The sequence below is a fragment of the Calonectris borealis genome, chromosome 2 (genome assembly GCF_964195595.1).
Source record: "Calonectris borealis chromosome 2, bCalBor7.hap1.2, whole genome shotgun sequence".
Taxonomy (NCBI): Eukaryota; Metazoa; Chordata; class Aves; order Procellariiformes; family Procellariidae; genus Calonectris; species Calonectris borealis.
Window position 1 is genome coordinate 2,270,355 of NC_134313.1, and position 13,909 is coordinate 2,284,263.

Below are 13,909 nucleotides of genomic sequence, written 5' to 3' on the forward strand. Positions count from 1 at the left end.
ATTAGACTGCAGCATTAGAGGGAGATGAAAAGGGCTTGGAGGCAAAGCTGTTTCCTTTCAGTCAGGTCATTTACTGTTTTACATGTGTTGTTCTTGTTCTTCCCTTCTGGGTCAATGAGAAGTGACTCGGATAGGAAAGTATCTCTTGTTCATGGAATTAAGTCTTGAAGGAATGTAGGGGATAATTAAAGAAGGTGACAGCTAAGCTGAACAAGTGATTTACGTTCCTGCATTGTTAACAATGCCTTGGAAAGCTGGTTGGAGCAAACAAGTGATTACTCCCTCAGTCAGTCAGGGTTGATGGGAAGGGAAAACATACCGGCTTGAAAGCAAAAAGAAAAAAAGGAAACTAGAAAAATTTGATAGGGAAGGAAGACAATTTCCCCCTAGTTATAAATATATGATCAATCCTTTCTATGCATGTTATGAACAGAGAGGGAGAACATGCTTTAGTAGTTACTAACTCCCATAAGATTCCCCCATAGGACCACTGTATCCATACGCTGGCCACTGGTCAGGCAAGTGATAAACATGAAAGTCCCACCCGGAAAGAGTTAAGTGCTACACCGAGGTTAGTCTAACTAATAACCTAGGTAAGAGGTACCTGCATTGAGTTCAAAGTGAAAAAAAAAAACAGGCTGGGAAAAAACAAAAAGGCAGGTGAATCATTACATACAGGGAACAGGACTCCCTATAAAAATAAATCATCTTGTTCCCTACCTTCCTGTCCTGGTGATGATACAAAGCATCACTAATTCTCAGGCACGGCATATAACACATGCCTGGGACAGAGGGGATAGCTATAGTGAGGTCCGGTGGGAATTTGGGAAGAGCAGCGGAGTTAATGAAACCCTTCGTACTTGCGGTCTGATCTGTCCCAGATCCTGCACTAACCAGCATCCCTTATGTCCCAGTCCAGCACCAAGGTGGAAACCAGTGTGGAGAGAGCTGCCAAGCTTTCTGTACCCATCTGCAGCTCCAATCTATAGCAGACTGACCTGCTACCTGCTGTGAAAGTCACAACTCTCTGCTCAGCAGGGTGCTTTGGGTTTATGGCTCGTCAGATTGAGGGGGCACATGCCCTTTCCCCAAGGGAACCTTCCAACAACTTAGTTACAGGAATCACCCGACCTTTACATGCTCAATAAGCTTGAGAGAGGGCTGAAGTGTCTTGCAAAGATGTGCCAGTATAATGGTTTTAAAGCCAGGCAGAGACATGTTGGATCTTGGCCATACATTGTAGGGAATTGTAGTAAAATCTATTAGTAGGAATAAGGCTGCTGTGATTAATGAGCTAATGAGTGATGCCTGAGTGGAAATGGCTCAAAGAGAGCTGCAGGGTTGGATTCCTGATGCATTATTCATAGGGATAGGCCAGATTCAGGCTTGGCACTGTTTATTTTTTACTTTGCTTTTCCAGGTTTCTCTTTAACTTTTAAAGACGTTCCTCATCGATGGAGAAAATGGAGGAGGGCAAAGATATCTATTTAATTCCTCTCTTCTAGGTGCAAAGCTGCTCTCATCTCTAGACAATTGTGGTTTCTATGCGAGAGAGATGGGGGACAAGATGCGTCAGAGGTGAAGTTCATGGTAATTTAATCCCTGGCACTTTGTACACCAGCAGGTTTACTAATTAGACTAACTCATCCTTGCTGCTGGCTTCCTTAAGCGGCTGTCATCATTGACACTATTTTGAAGCTATTAGGAGAAAACTGTGAATTGTTTGAACAAATCTCCTCTTTAGCCTTTCTAATACAGAGCTTATATTGTAGTTATGATTAAGCCTACAACATGCATTAGCAGTATCTACAGTAGGTTAATTTTCCAAGGTCAGCTAGCAAATCATTGACAGAGCTTAGATTAAACCTCTAAGTATGTGGCTTTCAGGCCAGCATTCACTCCTGTTGCTTCTAGTAACTCGTGCACCTCTTATCAAGGTTGCACAAAAATAGCTGAAGAGCACTGATGAAAAAGGAGCACTAACTAGTGGTTAAACCATGTGGAATACAATGCTGGCTCTATTTGAGGAGTTGCTACTACCTTGCTCCATGAGCCTAATTAACCTCTCTGCATCTCAGCTTCCTTATGTCTGATTTTGAGATAATAATATTTACTCATCTTACAGGAGTATTTTTGGGTTTAACCTACTTGTAGGTGTGCAGCAAAAGATTAACGCTAGTGTACGACACTGTCATGTCCCTTCCATATCTACCTTTGAATCCAATCATAGCTTTTGCTCATACACCTGTCTGCTCTGGAATGCTGTGGGATTCCTAGGAGATACATAAAGAGCTGATTAGAATCAAGAAAATGGAGAGTTTAAAATGATCAAGTCAAGAAGGCTCTCAAACGAAACCAGTGCCTTCCCTTCTCTAAGCACGAACACAGCCAACTGCTGTTTCACAGCCCTGAAATTCTGCATGGGAAGTGGATGGGCATATTTTAGGACTTCCCAGTGGGACCTTCTCAGCCTGGTAATTAGGCAGCGTGAACCAGTCTATTGGAAGGTTACGGGATTTGGAAACTATTTCCAGCATGGATGCAACTGTTGCAGGACTGCTCCCGTCAGATGAAGGTGCCTCCACCCAGAGGCTGTCTCAGCTGGCCAGGTAGGACAGGAAAGGGGTTTGGCACAGGTTTCTCAGGCTGGAAGTAAATATTTGACTCTGAACTTTTCCTTTTATTTATGATAACAAACTCCTCTGAAATGCGGAGAGTTCTTGTACTAGTTTGCCTTTGAACACATACACTAGAAAATGTCTTTTTTTTCCAAATCTATCTTGTGGGTTGTTGAGGCAGATTTATACAGCTTGTGTCTTTTTATTTTTTTTCTCTGTAGTTAATGGAAACCCCCCAACACAATAGGCTGTGATTACCCACAAAAGAATAAAAGGAGTTCAACAAAATGCTGTTTGAGTGTTCCTATTAATTCTTGTTATTTTCTTTGGTGACTTGCCAACACTGCAAGGCAATTGCATACCATGTGCATAAAGGAGGAACCATTTCAGGTGATGCTTAAAGAATCAGATAAGAACAACTGAAACTATAAACAAATAAGGTATGTTGTCAGCCCCCCAAAACAACCCTCCAAACTGAAGGAGGGCACAGGATTTAAGCGGGGTGTTGGCATATATTCTTCCATCCAAAACCTTATAATGTAATGAAGATCACATTTCAGATGTGCATGTGAAACCAATCACCTAGCACACATTGTCTGAGGCCACTTAATACCAGAAACCAGAAACCACACCCCTTTCCATGATTCTATAATTCTATGATTCAGTTGTGTTTTTTTTTTTTCCTAAGAACAAAGCAAACACGATCAGTGTATTTTCCCTTTCTTAATAGGATTATAAAATTCTCTGCTGAACATGAGGAATGCCAAACCAAGAATATACCAAAACGCCTTTCCCTAGATAATTTTGGGCTGGAAATAACTGCTAAACTTTCATAATCAACATAATGACTGTATTATGGAGGCAATGTGAAGACAATGGGACCGAATTCCCGAGAGTGTAGATCACCCACATTTGTCATTTGTAAGTGAGGCAGGGCTTGCTAAAATGATGAGACGTCACTGGAGCTTTTGGTTTGGAGAGACGAGGATGGGGCTGTTTATCTGGGAATAACAGAAGACCGTATACTTTTAACATTTCAAGAATTTGAGTGATACTAACCCTGAATAAAGTTCCTTCAATGGTGCAATAGATAACAAAGGTGGTGGGAATATCTCCAAGAACATCTTTGTTTCAACTTTCCCTCCTTTCTTTCCTTACTAAAAGTGTGTGTTGGGGCGGCACTTGGCATAACCACAGAAAGGTACTTCTTTACCACTTTTTGCAATTCCACAATCAAACTTGCCCATCACACACTGGAGGAGGATTTACTAGCCTGGGGCTGGCCTGAGGCAGGAGAAGCAGGCAGATGCCTGGGGCAGCAGGGTTTGGGGATGGGAAAGCCAAGGTTTTTGGCAAGCAAAGATGTTGTGGGCTTGCTGCCGCACTTGGAGAGGGTTGGCTCAGACCAGAGCGGCTTCTCCATGCACCATCCTCCCTGAACAGCTCAGGGTAGTGAGCCTGAGACACTCCCTTGGACCAGACTTTCATGGTCTGGTCCTGTTGTCTTCCCAGTGCTCCCTCCACCTGTGTCTTGTAGAGGACAGGGAGACAAGAGAGGGAGATGGCATATTCCCACCCACAGCCCCCTGAAACCCTGCTCACAGCTTGGGGAGAGGTACTACAGTACCAAAACCCCAACCATGCTATCTCCAGTGAATAAGGGATTGCTTAGTCACTTTCCACTTCTCTTCCTGACGATAAACTCGGGTCCCTTGTGAGCCTTGCTGTTCACGGCTACAGATGCTTTTTTCCCAGGATTCGTGGAAGCCACCCAGGTCTCTCTAACCACTACAAAAAAGAAGAAATATCAACAAGCTTCAAGGCAAGGCATAGCCACTGGGATTATTTAATACCCCTGGGTTTACACATCATTCCTAGACACAAAGCACCCAGCCTAAACAACCTCAGCTATTGTCCATCATGCAAACCTCATTTTCTTCTCCAAGGAACATGAAAAGAGATGACGGTATGGCAGGAGGTGGGGCCTGCTTGGTAGTTCATTCAATACATTTATAGCTTAACCAGACTCGTTTTTCCAGTAGAATTGGATCTTGGGTTGGAATCGGTACATGGCAAGCCACCAGGAGGTGTCCCATTAAAGCCAACGGTGAAGAGCGGTGGCAGCCCAGTGACCAGGTGACGAGGGGCCGTGCAAGATGAAGGTGTTTCTGTCTCTTCTGTTGGTTGCCGTTGCTTGCATGGAGTTCGGTAAGTTCCTGCTCTGACTTATCCAAACTCCTGCAGGAGATGCAGCATGATGGGATGGGATGTATCCTGTTCCCTCTGATGTCCATGACTCCCACTTTGAGCAGTTTTCAGCAAAAATCTGTCTTTGGAATATTTCTAGCTTGTCAGATGTTCAGGATCATCATGGTCCCATTGGGATTGTTAGTTCAGACTCTTTAGGAAGTGTTACAAGACAAAGGGTGATTATATCGTGTCATTTCTTTAATGCAATTTCCAGCTCTCACTTTTTACTGTTCTTGTGCAATCTGACTCTCATCTTCTGGGTTTTTTTTTGTTGCCTTTTTTTTGTATTTCTGTTCCTCTTTTGATATTTAACCCTGAAGCCAGCTAGCCAGTTTAATGCAGTGTGTGTAACGGCTCTCTCTAATTATACGTTGCATGTGTGGTTTATTAAACTTCAGCCACTAGCAGTGGGAAAGATGGGCTGGGAAACAAAGCTGGTGGCCCAAGTACTGCAGAGCTGATGTTTCCAGCTCTGTTTAGTAACATACTGTGGTTTGCATGAAGTCAAAGACAATTTCGGCAGGCCACCTTGGAAAACAAACAGGCATGAAGTGTTTTGGGGATTTTCCCCATTTGCAGGAGGACTTGTGAGTTTGTAACCACAGGGATTGACCCCCACCATCCTCCCTCCCTCCTTTCTGTCCCTATTAGGGTACCTGAGACCTCGCTGGAGGGGGTAGGCTTGAAGCACACAGTCGAGGTGGGCAGCCAACAGCAGCCTGATATTGAGGGTGACCCATCTGGGATGTGGAGGTAGGGAAGAAGCCCCATGAGTCCATCTGTACAGGGATGCATACAAACCTTACTCATCCATTTCCATCAGTGAGATTCAGTGGGATTCAGTTGCTTCTCCTCCATCACCAACTCGGAAGGGTGTTTGGGATATGAGTGATTTTATTCCCTAGGAAATACGGAATCCCCTCATAGCAGGCAGTCCTACGTGAGTGGTGGTGCCATAACCTCTAATGGTGGAAGGTGACTGCATAGTGGAAAGGACACCCTAGCGTAGACTCCCCATCCATCGATGCTGCCACCAAAATAACTTCTTGCACAAAAACTTATTTTATACTGACGATCAGAGTCCATGTTAGCCTGGGTGGCCAAGGTAAGTCCAATGCAGGTTAAATGCAGGAGCCGTGATTGTTAATTGGGGTATTTGCATGCTCCTCAGTAGTCCTCCAGATCCAGGCAGCGTAGGGTCTGATTTTATCTGTGCCTGACTGGGATGTGGAGCTATGTTAGGATTTTTTCCTTTGTATTTATTGCCTTCCTATGTAAGGATGTTTTTCTTCCTCCATCTTTGGGTCTGCATGGTGGATTCAGCAAGAGAGGGACAAGTGGGTGGAGAAAGAAGGGGAGTTTGGAGGATTTTGGGGGAAGACACAGTTGCTGTTTGGAGAGGCAGACCCAGAGCTGGAACAGTAGCCCTCTCTTTTGTGTAATGCACTAACTGTCCTGTTATCTCTAAGACATGTGTCCTGGCTCTGGTCACTAATAGTTCAAAGCCTTGGGGTGCTTGTGCTGTGTCAAGATCAATGGGAGCTTCATGTGTTTACCACAGCTACTACAGTAGAGATCAATCATCATTGGTTTCCAGAGCAGGAGATATTTCCTTTCATCATTATACCCTGTTCGTTCTGGGGATTCGTGTCTGCTTATCAATGGAGAGACAGCAGTTCAGAGAGGAACATCTTTTATTAATAGAGGACGGCTTGGAGAGAAGGGGACTCTATAGTCAGATCTCCTTAAGGGAGGGGCAGGAATCTGAAAGGCAGAATAGAGCAGGAAAGCAATGGGGTGGGATACAAATTTGGTCTAGGATTGACTCACCAACTTAATTTTGCCATCCTACTTAATAAGACTTCGTCAAGAGTTGGGCAGCTGGTGAGCAGAAGCTCCTGCTGTGACCCAGTGCTGCCACATGTCTCCCTTCTGGTCCTTCCCCTCTTCCCTGTCCCATTCAGGTAGGTATAGTCAGGATGGATGCTTTGATTTAGCAGGCAAACATTGGCAGATTTTGGAAACTTCCTAGTGGATTTGATAATCAGGATTTTCTTCTGCACACTCTCTCCTCTGCAAAGCTGGGATAAAACCATGACGTATTTGCAGTTCCTCCAAGCTTTCTTCTGAGCATGAGTGGAATCTGTGTAATTTTAGCATTTTCTGGAAAGGCAGTCAGAGTTGAAGGATGGAAGATCTGCCAATACCCAAGTGAAGCTAGTAAAATCTTTTCTAAGAAATTCCAAGATTTTCTGCTTTTTTATCTTCCCTTTTGATTTCAGCACTCTAAAAATAATGTGCTATAACTAAATTGAAATCTTTTAGCATTTTATATCTACCTCTTCTTTTAAAGAAGGCTTCTAATATGTCTCTATTCCTTTTTATAGTGTAATTTCATTTTTAAGCTACTGCATGTCTGCTTGTCTATGTCTAAGTTCATAAGCTCAAAAAAAAAAAAGGGACCACTACAGTTTTGTTACCTTCACAAATATCTACCCTTCACGAATAGGCCAGATAGATATTCCAAAGCTTGCTTAAAACAAGGCTTTTAGACCACAGGTCTTTAAATCTCCAAATCATGGTGTTTCTGGCCTGCTCTGTCAGATGCCAGCTGACTACTGCTGCTGAAGAGCTGCCTCATTTGCAAAAGTAAAGTTGTTTCATTCCAGCTTTTTGTTATTTTACTGTATTAAACACTTCCTGATCTGCTATCTTTTCCATCTCAAAAAAAAACACAAACCCCAAACCCCCTCGTATCTATGGCTGCTATTTAACATATTTAGCTGTGTTTGAACCTGTTAGTCTCAGTAAGGTTAATGAAAATACTGGGTTTGCATGTTGGGGACAATGCTCTCTTAATTTGTTGTCCCTTTGTGCTTATGTTTTGATTGGTTTTTTGTGTTTGTTTTTTTTTTTTTCTTTTTTCAAAGAGGAACAGAAATGCTGTGGCTTTGATTTGTCCAGTGATGAGTATCACGAAATCTGAGACTAATGATGAAGCTTCCTCCCTAAAGATGTATTTGACAGCTGTCACACATAGAATTGATGCAAACAAAGCATCAGTTCACAATGAGCAAAACAGAATAATAAAGTGAGCTTTGAATAAAAGCAAGATAATTGCTGGGTTTTTTTATAAAAGGGCTCTTTTGGCTTACTAGTTAGGGTGAAATTGCATTATCTATTTTCATAAGGCGGCTTGCTTGCCTGAGCCTGCTGTTATGACACCCCATTTTAGGCGTGTTGAGATGAGCTGAATTGTTTTTCTCTTTAGTGGGGTTTGAAGGGATTTCAGTAGAGCTGTCACACAGGTGGGGTGAGAACTACTTTCCAAATAGACCAAGGAGGGGCTGCTGGTCTGTCATGGTACCAAAATGCATTGCTATGCCTGTAAGTCACACAAATTCGGGTGTCTAGTTGGGGGGTGGAAAAGAGGACTTAGATCAGGTGTTGGGTTCCTCAGAAGGACCTGCAGAGTGCGAAGTGCCCCAAAAATCTTGTCCGAAAATGGCTTCCTTTGCAATAGGAAATACCAGATGCTATTTTGGCTTGATATCTTCAGCTTGGAGTGCTCTGGAAATACTGGATCACAACAACCTGGGCTCTTCAGTGTCTCTCTCTAAAACCTCTTCATCTCAAAAGACTTTAGGCACTGAAGGACTTGGGCTGTGGTTATTCTGCGTGTCTAGGAGCTAACTGGTACCTGCAGGCTTGCAAGGGCATTTGCAGGTCAAGAGGGAGGTGATGAAGAGCATCTAGGAACTGGTGAGTGATGAGGCAGGGTGAGCTACCTTGGACTGGATTTGGGGACTCGAATACCAAAGTCTGTTTTTATGGTCTGGGTTTAGAGCGGTACATGTCCCAGGGGGTCTATTATTATGGCCACTGTCATCTTTTTAAAATAACTTTTTACACATTCTTCTCATGAAACCAAAATCTCAGCACAGGCGAAAGGTTGTGCTTATTTGTTCTCATGGCTCAGTAAATTTGATGGAGACAGTTCCTTCTCTCTGGGACATTCTCCTACCCGAGAGCTCCCAGTCTTTGGAAAGAGCTGACAGAGTGGACAGCACCAGATGAAATTCTCCCTGCTGCAGCTCACATTCAAGTCTGATTTCTCTTTGTATCTAGATCCTTCACCAAGGGCAAGTCATGCTTGACCAACTTGATAGACCTCTATGATGAAATGAATGGGCTGGTAGATGAGCTGAGAGCTCATCATATTGCCTACCTGGACTTCAGGAAGGTCTTTGACATTGTCTCCTGTAAGATCCTCATAGACAAGCTGTTGAGATATGGGCTGGATGAGCAGCCAGTGAGGTGGGTTGAAAACTGGCTGAATGGCCGAGCCCAGGGAGTGGTGATCACTGGCACAAAGTCTACTTGAAGGCTAGTAACTTGAGGTGTACCCCAGAGGTTGATACTGGGTTCAGTCCTTTTTAACATTGTTATTAATGATCTGGATGATGAGACAGAGTGTACTCTCAGCAAGTTTGTGGATGACACAAAACTGGGAGGAGTGGCCGATACACCAGACTGGATGCTGCCATCCAGAGGGACCTTGCAAGGCTGGAGAAATGGGCTGACAGGAACCTCATGCAATTCAACAAGAGGAAGTGCAAAGTCATACACCTGGGGAGGAGCAACCTCATGCACCAATGTATACTGGGGGTCATCCAGCTGGAAAGCAGCTTGGCCGAAAAGGACCTGGGGGTCCTGGTGGACACCAGGTTGAACATGAGCCAGCAACGTGCCCTTGCGGCAAAGGCGGCTAACGGTATCCTGGGTTACATTAGATGAAGTATTGCCTGCAGATCAAGGGAGGTGATCTTTCCCCTCTACTCAACATTGGTGAGGCCACATGTGGAGTACTGTGTTCAGTTCTGGGCTCCCCAGTAAAAGAGAGCCATGGACATGGAGAGAGTCCAAAGAAGAGACACAAAGATGAGCACCTCTCCTCTGAGGAAAAGCTGAGAGAGCTGGGACATCAGCAAACACTTTGTTACTATGAGGGTGACTGAGCACTGGCACAGGTTCCCCAGGAAGGTTGTGGAGTCTCCATCCTTGGGGGTATTAAAAACCCAGCTGGACATGGTCCTGGGCAACTGGCTATAGGTGGTCCTGCTTGAACAGGGGGATTGGACCAGATGACCTCCAGAGGTCCCTTCCAACCTCCACCGTTCTGTGATTCTGCGACTTTGTGAGTCTGTGAGTCTATGATCTCTTCCTGATGCTCTACTAATGCAAAGGCAAGGAGAAAAGCAGAAGCAAAGTAAGAACAAGAGTTGAGGTAAACCAGCTACAAGTATGTTTGCTCTCTGGTGGGAATAACACAGGTTAAAGGAATTTGGGGATGTGGTTGGCTGGCAAGCAGAACAGTTAGATACCTGGCATAAACATGTGAAGCAGGGCCTATTGGCTAATTGTGATAATGATTAAAATAAGAACATCTCGCTAATTGCACAATTGAAGTGTTGGACTTCTCTTGGGTCCCTGCATGTCTTAGCTGTCTGCTGGCACCCAGGGCAAGATCTTTAAGGAATTCGGGTACTGAGATGTCACATTTTGTAAATTCTGTCTGCTGGCATCCAGCCACTGCACTGAATAGTCATCCCTGGCTTAGGCAACCCACAGCGGTAAGGAAGAAGTAGATGGGTCAAGCAGCTTCTCCTTGCTATTTTCATTAATTTACTCTTGATTTTTTTTTTTATTACCCTCATAATTTTTGTTAGAGTTGGGATGTCCCAGCATATTCAGCCCATATTTACTGCATGTTCTAGGGTGCAGATCCAAAAATTAAGTAAAATCACCTTTATACTCTCTTGCAGACTACTTGAGACCTATCTGCAAAAAAAGCCAACCTACCAACCCCCGATAACAAAGCAAGAGCAGAAGGACCATCTTTGTGCCCCAAACATTCAGCACCCTGATGTTGATAGGACTTTCCTGTATCATGGGGTCTTCTGTGCGTGTGGCTCTCTCTTCCTTGACTTGTTACAGGGGGTCTGAACCCACATCTGAGGCTGTGCTTTGAACACCAGACTGCTGTATTTCTCATTCCCATTGGTACAAATACCTTTTACTGTTCCATTGTTGTTCTCAGTGTGAGTATTTTGGGGAGATACCCTCCCCAGAGGTACCTGGAAGGGCATGGACGGAATCTGGTGGTCAACACTAAGCCCAAACTCATGTTTTTCCTCCTTGCAGTCCAAACCTTGCAATGTTACTCTTGCCATGAACCTACCGCTGTTGATAAGTGCTTGATGATCCAGAACTGCACAAAGAATGAAACCATGTGCAAGACTACTATGTATTCCCTGGAGGACGGTAAGGGCAATTACTTCTTTATCCATATTTTTAACATGAGTCAGTGTTTCTACAGTGAAGACTGCCGGTGTAGGGAGCGGTACCTTTTCTCACTTAAATATATAAGCCTGTAAGAGAGCTCCCATGGGGCAGAGAGCAGTGTCCTGCTGTTGCGGAAAGCAGTCTTCATGTGAGTGAATACTTGGTGAATGCAAGCTCATAGTTAATGCTCAGTGTTGAGCATGGTTAGAAAAAACATGTTGACTTGAGCTTGAGGCATGGAGCTAAAGCGTTCTGGCTCTCCAGACCGTTCGCATGGGTGTGGGTTAAACAGTGTCTCCTGATCTGAGAACTATTTATAAAAGCTGGGTGGAGATGCCAGTAGAGATGAGCCAAGCTCAGTAAGGTGGGGACACCAACTTCCGGTCATTTGGAAGCAAGACAGAAATGCCTTTGAGTTCTCTGGAGCTCTCAGGAAGGCACTGTCAGTCTGACTGGTGACCCTACAGATCATGACCTGTCCAAATAAAGAAATGCACTGTGAAGATGGAGGCTCTCTCTTTTGCATGGTCCTACTGATAAGGCTCTGGTCGCACACGGGAGAGGCAGGAGATAGTAAGTAGAGTCAAAGCAGAGGCAGAAAAAGTGCCTAACTGACCTTGTGCAGGGTAAAGTTGATCCAAGCAGGCCACAGAGGCTGCAAGGTGTTGTGCAGCTTGCAGCCACTCAGTGGGAACTGTTTCCTATATTCCTGGCAGAAAGATAGACCAATTGTGTTTGAACTGGAGCTAAGACTTCAGTGGTGAAGGCAGCTAATGTTTCAGTAGGGACAAGGAGAGTTCTCCTCCATTCCTCCCATTCCTAACTCTTCCTTCTTTCTTGCTTTGTTGTAGTTTATCCCTTCATGGGAGTCTCGACCGTCACCAAGATGTGCTCTTCCGTCTGCACCCCATCCGATGTGGAGGGGATTGGCATGGCGCGCCCCGTCTCCTGCTGTTACTCTGACTTGTGCAACACCGATGGGGCAGCTAGTTTGAGGATCAGCTTTGTGCCGGTTGGGATGCTAGCAAGTTCCCTTTGTGCCCTCTTCTGGACTAGACTGTGAGGAGCTGATGGGGAAGTCTTTCATGCTGAAGAACCCGATGAGGAAGAGAATAAACCGCCGCCAGTCCACCTTTCTGTTTGGACGTCTCATGGATAACCCTGAACAGCTCCCAGAAATTGCTTTTTTAGTACCTGCCCTTTTCCAATGACCAAGAGAGAAGCAAAACTCAGGAAGTCCCGACACAAATTTTTGAATTGACTCTTCAACAACTCCCACAAAATTAACTCTGGACTTTCTTTGCTGTGCTGGTCTGGTTGGTTTTGAACTAAACAAATCTGCTGTATGAAGTATATTTAAAGCAAAAAAACTTGCGCTAAGAGCCTTCCATATCTCCTCAGAGCATTTTTCCCCAGGTGTTAGCCAGCAGAATAGCTGAATTAGCCAGTCTTCTCAGATGAAATTCAGTTATGTGGCAGGTCCTCTCCACCCCACAGTTTTGTGCTGGCTCTTTGTGCTGCCTAGATCTCCTTCTTTGTACACAAGAAATTAAGGAGTCATTTCTGTGTCCAAAATATGAGGCAGGAGACTAAACTTCCCTTGCCAATGACCTAATCCAAAGAGGCTAAAATCTCTTGTTTTCTGTACCCTTTTGAGCAGAATAAAAAGAATGTAGTGTTAAAACTGTAGTAATCAATAAAGTTATTTATAGTGTACCTGTCTTCTGATGAAGATTTATTTTATTTTATTTTATTTTATTTTATTTTATTTTATTTTATTTTATTTTATTTTATTTTATATTTTATTTCATTTTATTTTATTTTATTTCCAAACTCCAGTTCCATCTTTCAGTATTGTTAATACAGTGAGATGAGAGGTTTTGCGGTCAGTCTTGCAGCAGATGTGTAAGACATTTCCCATTATCCCCCACTGGCAGTGGCCTTCCATCCACATTTTTTCTATCAACTCCACTGGTATGAAACTATCTTTACTGGGAAGATCAGGTGATTTGTGTAACGGTTTTGGTCTGAATTTGGAATTCAGTGGAATGACTTTCGCCCTTGCTGCAGTCCTCTAGAGCATCATCTGCAATTCCTTGTATGTTGGTAAGGGCTCCTATGTTTTTATGTTATGTTGTCCATCCTGGTCTTTTCTATAATCTGGTCTTTTCCAGATTATAATCCTGGTCTTTTCTATAATCTGGTCTTTTCTACTATCTGGTCTTTTCTATAATCCCCTTTTCAAGACCTACCAGCAAAAATGTGCTTCTCCAATTATCATTCTGCTTGTGATATTTGAAATCATCAGTAAAGATGTGATTTCAAGTCTTCTATGTAGCATATGCATAAGAGCAGGTTTCCAAGAGAGATGGTACAATTTCCATCCTTGGAAGTTTTCATGACTCAGCTGGATGAAGTCCTGAGAAACCTGGGCTGACCCCACAGCTTGAGAGCTTTGAGGAACTTGGATTGGATACTTCCTGAGTTCCCCATTCCAATCTGAGCTTCCTGTGATCTTATGATGCACCCACTGAAATCACCAGAGCAAAAACCATTATTTTCATGCATGCTGCAAAGTCTGGCAGATGTTTCTGCAATGATTTTCACCTGTCCTGCATTGCTTTCCATTGCCAAAATGAGATCAAATTTGGAACAAACTGCAATTCTGGATTCACACACAGCTCCCAGGTTGCTCA